Genomic DNA, 9,513 nt, shown 5'->3' on the forward strand with positions numbered 1-9,513 from the left:
ACACATAATTGTGTTTATATAAATTTAATGCACAACTCATTTTACTTTTCGCAGCTCCATCCCATTCCACAATTTAACTTCCTCCAGTTTATTTGCACAGCAGCCATTAAACTCTTTTCGAGATAATGAATTTCTGCTATCAAGATAGGACTTTCCCATTCTAGGTATCCATTCAAGATTTAAGAAAAATAATCAGCCATTTTATTGAACATTTTAATGGTGTTTAACTAAGAACAAAATGTTCACTTCAAGATTTATTCTCATTCAGCACTCCATGGAGTGAGTCAGTCAGCACCATTTCCTATGTCTATGTAAAGTAAGAAAAATGTCATAGGCAAGTGATGGCAGCCCACTACCGGTCCATGAGAATCTATGGACAAGTTGGATTGGGACATTGACCATCTCTCTGAGGCTCCAACTGGAGAGCTCATGTTTCTTCACAGGTGGTGTCCTGGGTTGGCAAGAAATATCAATAGCATAGCTATTTGTAGAACAACAGAATCAAATTCACTCAGTGGTGCCTGCTTCTCCTATTCATAGATGGTTTATTAGTCCTTTTATCTAGGCATCCTCCCTAACCAAATGCCTAGAAGTGTACCAGATAATTCTATTTGTTGAATTCACACACACGCGCGCGCGCGCGCACACACACACACACACACACACACACACACACACACACACACACACACTGCAACAGAATTCTTGTCCATTTGACCTTTCACTACAAAGTAGTTTCTAGATGATAGAACACTCCTCTGATGAGTGATGTTAGCTTTAAGCTTCCCTAAGGCTTTGTCAACTTTCCAGGGAATTTCAGTGCACTCCCACTCAGCCTTCCTTCCTGTTCTTCTCCTCTGTCTCCCCACTGGAGGTCAGACTTGCAGCCACATCTATCAACTGTCCTTATCACTTGGGCCCCTTTCCAACTTCTCTCATGGTATTTTTCCTAGGAAGTTCCTTGGGCATTTGATCTTATTTTTGGATCTGCAGTTTGGAGGCTCCAGACTAGTACATCTTTCCCCACTTCCATGAATATTATTTTGCCTCCTTGATAGAAGGCGTCAGTTTTACCTCTTGACTCAAAAATCCTCTAAAAGCATGAAACCCTGTCTTTGCAGACTCATGTTTGAGATCATCTGTTTCCCTCACATTGCCTCTCAGGATGATCTCAGCCATCAGTCTTTTCTCTTTAGATGTTCATTGTACTTAAAACCAGCACAAACAATTTTCCCACTTATTTAACATTATCTCGATACCCTGTGGATATTCTACTAGTTGCCTTCTCAGCTAAACTCTGAGCACGTCGGATGGATTATATTTTTGTTAGCTCTGTCTTCATCACCGTCAGGCTAAGCACACTGAAGGCTCCTACAAAGTAATCATTTAGTGGTCAATGAAATATACTGATGCTTTGGTGGTAATGCACAGATTTCAGCAGAAGATGGAATTAAGCTAGGTCGTAGACAGTAGTTTAGAGATAAACAATCAAAGCAGAGGCTCAAAATGGGGTGGAAGGGTAGAGGGAGTTGGGATTCAAGGTCAAATCTCAACCATCGTTAGTCTGGACTAAGGGCTTAAGGGAGCATCCTACTGATTCTATGAGGAAAGTTAAAAAGCCACAGAGGGCTGTAAAACTGAGATTTTCTGACTAGGGGGTGAGGTCAGGGAATCTTGCCAAATCTGACCTTTGAAGTCCGGGTAGTGTTCAGAAATCTTCCTGTATCAACCAGAGGACCACACCTATGGAACACCACCATCATACATGCTTCCTCTCCCACCTCTAGGCTGTAATGACACCTGCCAGTCTACCATGGTGTGATCTAGCTATAGTCAAGGAGATCATCCTTTAATGTGAGTGCAACCCTGAATGAAGCAGGCAATAGGGGATATATGAGGAGATGCTTCAGCAAATAACTCCAGCTTTCCCCAGAGAAAAGGTTACAACACCAAGAATTAAGGGCTGAAAGCTTCCTTTTCTCTGGAGCCCAACACAGAAAGACATTAATAGAGCTATGAAGAGCTATGATAATGTAACCTTTAGGCTTAAGACATCTTGTACAGAGCAAACAAAACCCAAGAGCAAAAGCAAGTCTACTGGCCCCTGGCCTGTCTTACCACTCAAAGCCTTTTGGAGGGCTCCTGAGAGAAGGGAATTACCAAAGAAAACAAAAGTCCACCTGCCAAGGCCCAAGCTGGGCAAGTACTCAGAGCAGAAAGAAAAGCATCCTTCCAGAATACCCAGAAATAAAAATGGGCGAGGGGGGGGGCTTTTATGAAAGAAGGAGGGGCTAGTCATGGATTCATAGAAAAGCTCCATACATGTGCTGACAAAACACTGGGTGATTCTCAATCCTCACACCAAACCTGTGGGATAAGCACCTACTATATGAAATCTGATGACAAAAGCAAACATCTCTGAAACCTATCCAGAAAGAGACAGAGCCAGCACCAATGTAGGTGTATGACTAAGACTTGCTATCTTTGCTCCAAGATGATGCTCTTTATGAGGCTGGTGTTTATGTGAGTTTGTATGCAAGGCAGTGAGCAGGAACAGGGAGAGGAGAAAAACATCCCCTTGCCCTCAAGGAGTTTATCATTCATTTATAAACTCCACAAATGTTTACTGAGCACCCCTTATGAAAATGGAAAGATGTCCAAGAGACTTTGGGAATCCAGCAGAGATCCACAGCTCAAGGCCTAGGGGTGAAGATAGCTTTCATTCTTTGTTGTTCGAGAGAAAAATAGGAAACAGAGATGTGTGATGCGAAAAGAACCGACAAATTATTAGGAGACCCGGGTTTGTCAAATAAGCTTTGTCAAATAAGTACCTTTTTGACCTAACTGCCTACAATCCTAGGGGGATTTTAGACAGCTAGAGAAATGAAAATAAATTGGAATAATTCATGAGTAAATAGCACTTTTCTCTTCTCATAAGCTATATACACACATATCCTCATTCTTTCTCTCTCTCACACACACACACATATACACCAAATAAAAGAAGACAGAAGTCTATGCATGTGCATAAGTACAGCTGGAAAAGCTCATTTATATTTATAGAAATATAGATATGGCACACAGAACTTTATTTTAAATTGGCACATGATATCACTAGAAGAATTCTGTTCATACCTTCCTTAGCTCCAGCTTTTATCATGCTGGGTCAATATGACTTCTCTGTGAGACTGTGACTTCTCTGAAATCAGAAAACCAAGTCTCATTCAACTCTGCATCTCCAAGGCCAAACACAGTACCTTGTACCTACATGGCAGGTATATACAAGGTCCTTTTGATGGATGACACAAATATATGAAAAAAAGGGGGAGATAATACGAATGTATACGAGAGGTATAAAATGCTATGGTTGGAAAGAGATGCAATAAAGTCCAGAAAATATGATCAGCAAAGTCTCTGCAAAAGAGGAGATGTAAGAGCCGGTCTTAAATATGGAAAGAATTAGGATACATTGGGGTGGACTCAGTGTTCACCTGCTTCATGTCTCTTTCTTCCTTTTTCTTAAACTGGGACAGGGGGAGGGACCTGATTCTGGGAAGGAGAAATAGCTTAGAGTCAGAGCCGCGTGGGCCCCGGAGGGAAAGAACAAGAATAGGTGGGTATTGAGCCCTGCTGAGATATAGATGGGCTGTGCCAAGATGGGAAAGGAAGTGAGAGGAACAGAAAGTATAAAGGAATCACTTTTCAGTGTGGCCAAGCATGAGTTAAGAAAAGGTTTTATCAAGAGAGTATCAATGATAAAGGACTATCATATTCTATATTATCTATATGTAATAGGTATTCCTTACATACGTGCATAAAACAGTAAGAGATGAGACTGACTTCTTATAAAATCAGTTGGCACTGTCTGTGTTGACCACCCACTTACAGTTTTCTTTTCCCTATGTAGGCATCTCATATCTTCTACTGCCCCCAGAGGCTCAAGCCAGCCACGGACACACACAATGCCAACACTAACATGTTTATTTCTCCCTCCTTCCCTATCCCTCTTCCTTTCATCTCCCCCCTGACCTATGGCAGGCACAGTATAAGATAAAGTGATCAAAAGGGAAATGCAGTGTCACTCTCCTGCTGCCTATAAGGATTGTCTGCATTGAAACAAAGGAGTTCAAAACCCACACTGGATTGGAGACAGTGGCATTTGGAGTGAGGGGCTTTTTATAATCCAAATACCACTTCTTCCATGAAAGGAAATATCCACATTCAGAAGTCCACTTCCCTATCCTACCTACCAAAGAAGCCTAATTTTCCCTGGTCTGAATTCACTGGCTCCTTTGGTCCCATGCTGTGCCTCCTGGATAGGTTTGCATGGAAGCACAGCAAAGTACACAATGTTTGGAGAAGGGACTGCACTGAAGACCCAGCCCAGTTCCTGAAGTGGGGTTCATCTTACCCCTGGACTTCTTCCTGGGGAGGGGATTCCAATTCCATCACTACTACTGCAGTGCCCACCGGCATGCAGTAGAGGAGACTGCAGATCAGAGTCAGTAAGTTCACCTGGCCACTCTATCCTGAGCTCTGGAAGGCAGGCAGGAAACCCCAGGGGATTCCTGTCCTCTAAAAGGATAATGCATAATCTGCACATTCATAAATCACATCGCTCCCCGCTCCAAAGCAGTCAATGAAGTGAGCACATTTAATGCCTGTAAAATTTTACTCTGAAGGAAAATTACTTGAGTTCATTAAACCTTCCTGAAATCTTGGTGCCTTTCAATCTATGGGGTTCTCTGCACATCCACTTGAGTTCCCCTGAGCTTTTTTTTTTTGTCTTTCTTTCTCCCTCTTTTTCTTTCTTTCTTTCCTTCTTTCTTTCCTCTCTCTCTTAATCCCCCCTTCTCTTTCTTCCTATAATTATTCCTTTAATTGTAATTTTTGTCTTTTCTCTTTTTGGTATTAGGGATTGAACTCAAAGCATCTCACTTGCATGGCAAGCACTTTGCCACTGAGTTACCCCCTAAGATCACTTTTTTTTCCTCTCTAACATATAATAATTGGACATATTTATGAGATACAGCCTATGTAAACACATGTATAGCATATGCACAGGTAGTTAGGGTAAGGAACATTTTATCATTTTGTCATTTCTTTATGCTTGAAACCTCTGAGCTGAAAAACTATAATGTCTTGGCAGAATTAAGGTAGTCAGAGTTGAAGGAGATATAACATCCTGTTCTTACCCAGATCAGATAGTTCTTTGCTCTCTGCAAAAAGGAACCTGTTGACTTTCTTCACCAAGAGCAAAAAAACGATGGTGTAACTCTCAAGATACTACACATATGTATCAGAGACTGCCTGCCAGTATACTTTTTAAGTCTTGTAATCCTTTTCCCACCTAGAGAAACCTCATCCTAGGGACAAAGATTGAGCATTTATATCTCTTGCCCAGCTAAACCACAACTGAGGAAACTTCTGGAGACTCGATGGCAGCATATATGGGAAACAATATCCAGTGAAGTTGTGATTCTATCCCTCAGGATGTTGGGCCCACTAATGTATGGCCAGAATACAAATGTCTGACAAAGGAGAGTCAAAAATATGATTGTTCCTCTCACTTTTACACAGGATAAGCTATCATATATTCTTTTTGGGTCTACACAATTCCTGCCTCTGATAGGAATAGTCTTGATTGTCAGGGAAGGAGTATCTGTCATCAAGAGACAGAACATCCATTGTATTAGAAGCTAAAACTAATACCCATTTATTCTGAGCATCCCATGCTACCAACAGGTTAAAAGGGGGGTTACTTATTAGCTGGGGTGATTTCTCTCTATTATCAAGGGAAAGTAGATGCTATTATACAATAAAGGAGAGAAAATGATGTTTGAAACCTCTCACTGTTATTAAGCCCCTAATTAATTTCAAGTCCTCTCATTACTTTCAAGTCCTGAAATAAAAGTTAATGGAAGACTATGGTAATAAAGGCAAACTATTACAGATTCAGATCCTTCAGGAATGAAGGTTTGGATTACTCATCATCGCATGAATATCTTCAACAGCTGAGGTGATCACTCAGGGCAAAGGATGCACTAACTGGGCAGCTGAAGAAGAAAAGCAAGCCTGTTGATGTGACAGAAAAGAACGTGAGAACCACTGTGTATAGTTTCACTGCTTATATATCTAGATGTGCATGTAGAGATGAAAAAGAAGAGGAGGAGAAGGAAAAGGAGGAAGAGGAAGGAGAAAAGAAGATGATGTATAGATAAGAGATATAGTTAAGTGATATAGATATAGATGTATATGATAAATATAAAGATTGTATGAGTAGGTGGATGGATGGATGGATTGATGGATGGATAAATGAATAAGTGGATGGTATCCATAACTACTTCTTTACTGTTATTTTTTTGTCCATCATGGGGCTTGAACTCTGGGCCTGGGCACTGTCCCTCAGCTCTTCAGCTCAAGGCCAGTGCTCTACCACTTGAACTACAGTGCCACTTTCAGTTTTCTAGTGGTTTTTATTGGAGATAAGAGTCTCACAGACTTTCCTGCCTGGGCTGGCTTTGAACCATGATCCTCAGATCTCAGCCTCCTGAGTAGCTAGGATTACAGGCATGAGCCACTGGCACCTGGCTTCTTCTTTACTTTTTATGCCTTTTATTTTGTATAAAGATAATATTTATGGTGGTTAAATTCACAACTAGTTTAAGTTATGGAGTTTCTATATAAGATTCTGACAAGGCTACGAAAGTAATTAATATCACTGAGAGAAACTACAGCAACTAATAGGACTTTTAAGTTTCACCTCCTCGAAAGAGAGTGAAAGCATCCTCGTGCGATGAGAAGTTATTGCATTAAATTAAGCAGAATTGCAAGGCCATTCGTGAACAGAAGTGGAAAGGGAGGATCCTTGTGGATGAAGGGGTTGACTCCACTGTTTGCCCTCAACCAATCTTTCTGTGTACAGAAGGTAACAGCACAAAAGGCCTGCCTGTGCACCATAGGCAGCAGAGCCCTGAAAATTGTTTTCTAAGGTTCTCCTCTGGGCTAGCCTCCAGTCCCATCTGGGAATAAAAGGAGCCCAGTGTGGATAGTGAAGTAGCTCCTTCTGCAGCTGTTTTCTGGAGACAGGCAGAACAAAGCACCGTTGGTATGGGTGGGAGCAACAGCAGTATGGCTCCTGAAACCTTCCCATCGTGTCAGCATACATGGAAGGAACGTGGATGGGGAGACCCTCCACCTGTAGTCATATTCTCTCCCTTCCCATAAAAGGGTCTAATTATTCCTATAGATACTGATTTGGGGAAAATGTTCGCCTTTCTTGCTTGCTCCTCTGGGCTTTCTAGCACCCTTGTCATCAATTCCTACAGCGCCATACCCCTGGATGAACCAGCAATATGACCCAGGATGTGAGATACTAGGAACCCAAACAAGAGTGGGTTCTAGAAGCTACATGAAGGTAACCCTTCAAGGAGGAAGTGAGCCACTATGTGAAATGGTTCAGATAGCTCATATGCAAGGAAGACTGAGGCCAAACCATTGGTTTCAGCTGTGAGATGACTAAAGCAGGCTTCAATTAACTTATTTAAATGTTTTGTTTCTTATGCTCATTTTCTTCTGTCTCTACATTGGAGTGGTCTGTCTGAAGAGGAAGTCTAGTCCTCTTACTTGCTGACAAATATTTTCTAGTGGCTTCTTGTTGCCTTTATGGTGAACACCAAATTCCTTACCCTGGTACTCAAGATCTTTTTAAACCTCACTCTCATTACCACTGAAAACCTCTTCTAGAGCTATCTTCTCAAATGAGCTGTAAATCCTAGCCATATTGGACTAGCCATTCTTCTCCCACGTCATCCTCCCAGTTCCTTGAACACTTTCTTCTCCCTTCCCTAAAAGCTACTTTCCCATTCCTTCTTCTGATTCTCTTTCCTACCCTTCAAGTTCAACTTTAATATGGTCACCAACAGCCAAATGTCTCATCTGTCCCCCAAAACAGAACTGTTTTATTCTTAACTCAAATTTCCCCAACCTTGGCACATAGTTCCAATTATGTTGCTCACCATTTTATATTACAATTTCCTACTTGCAGGTGTTTTTCCACCTCTAGACTATGTGTGTTTCGGAGCAGAGACCTGTTTTCCTCATTAGTATAGACTTATCACTGTGTGTTTCCTTAACATAGCATTTGCTAAGAGAGATGTAATGCATTTGTGTATGTGTGTGTGTGTGTGTGTGTGTGTGTGTGTGTGTGTTTCAAAGACTTGTTAAATGTGTCATTAAATAATTAACAATATGTTTTAAAAAGATAAAAATTCAAGATTCTCTTATCAAATATTATGAACATTCTTTTATCTATTTTTTAAATTTTATTGTTATTGTAAAGATGATGTGCAGAGGGGTTACAGTTACATAAGTCAGCTAAAGAGTATATTTCCTTGAACAGTGTCACCTCTTCCCTTGTTTTCTTCCAGTTCCTGTCTCCCAACCCCTTCACCCACAAGTTGTATAGTTCATTTTCAACATAGTGTCGAGGTGTTAAGTGGAAGATGGTGCCCCGGGCATTCCAATGAGACGCTGCATCTCAGCTAGTGGTAAAGGCACCTTCGCAGAGCGTGAGAGACTTACATGAGATCATGAGGCATGAAGAGAATGAAAACTTTCCACTCTCTCCTTTCTGGAAACACTGCATTCGAGGGCGTATTTCCTTAGATAAGCTAGTCTGTCTAGCCTCTCCAGAAATGAGACTGCAAAGTGGCCAGTGATAGATCTTGAAGAACATTCACAAGAGGACAAGAGACGCAGAGGCAGGAAGGGAGACAGTGAAATATGACTGTGTTAGAAGCCATTTATTCTCTAGAGGCTGAAAAGGGGACTTCTAAAGAGAACAAAGATGTTCACCTGTACTTGATGGGAAGCAGCTTAAAGAAAGCACTAGATCTCTAGAGAGAAGAATGCCTTGATTGGTAATAGTAGTTTAGACAAATGCACAGGAAATACAGAAAGGCCACAGTGACGTGTATTTAGTACCTACTAAGTGCCAGCCATTCTCCTTGGTGCTTCTATGTGTATTTAAAAGAAAATGAGTGTAACCCTGATGAACAGCAGATACCATCATCCTCACTGTCCAGATGAGAAAGCCTGCCCCAGTCATGTAACAGGAGAGGTAGGAGGCAGCATCCAATCACAGGCATCACTATTCTTCCAGGATATGAGAATAGGAGAAGAAATCCAGAAATTAAGAACTACAAGTCACTCTTAAAAATGGGCTCCCCCACCCCAAGGTACTTTTCAGAATCTGATAGTTAAAAAAAAAGGTAAGTTGCAGATTCCTTGAAATTAGGAGCTGGTGAAAAATGTCTGTTGGTCGGGCGGGGGTATTTTGGCTTTGTGTAACATATTAAAAATTAATTAAAAACCCAGTGTGTAAGTTCCTTATCTGGCTGTAACAGATGATGACAAATTTAACACACACCTTGTCCCATCTTAAAGTTCTGGAGTGTAGAAGAAAACAGTAGGCTTCAAAAGCTAATCATGTCAGTTGTACTCTTCCAAGAG

General features: G+C 41.2%; 1 protein-coding gene across 1 annotated transcript in view; it reads right to left on the reverse strand.

The window, feature by feature from the left end:
- Sorcs3 (sortilin related VPS10 domain containing receptor 3) overlaps positions 1-9,513 on the reverse strand; it is a 581,112-nt gene that overhangs the window by 403,418 nt on the left and 168,181 nt on the right. The gene's annotated exons all lie outside the window — the stretch shown is intronic.

This window comes from Dipodomys spectabilis, unplaced genomic scaffold (assembly GCF_019054845.1).
Source record: "Dipodomys spectabilis isolate Male_0828 unplaced genomic scaffold, ASM1905484v1 ptg000125l, whole genome shotgun sequence".
NCBI lineage: Eukaryota > Metazoa > Chordata > Mammalia > Rodentia > Heteromyidae > Dipodomys > Dipodomys spectabilis.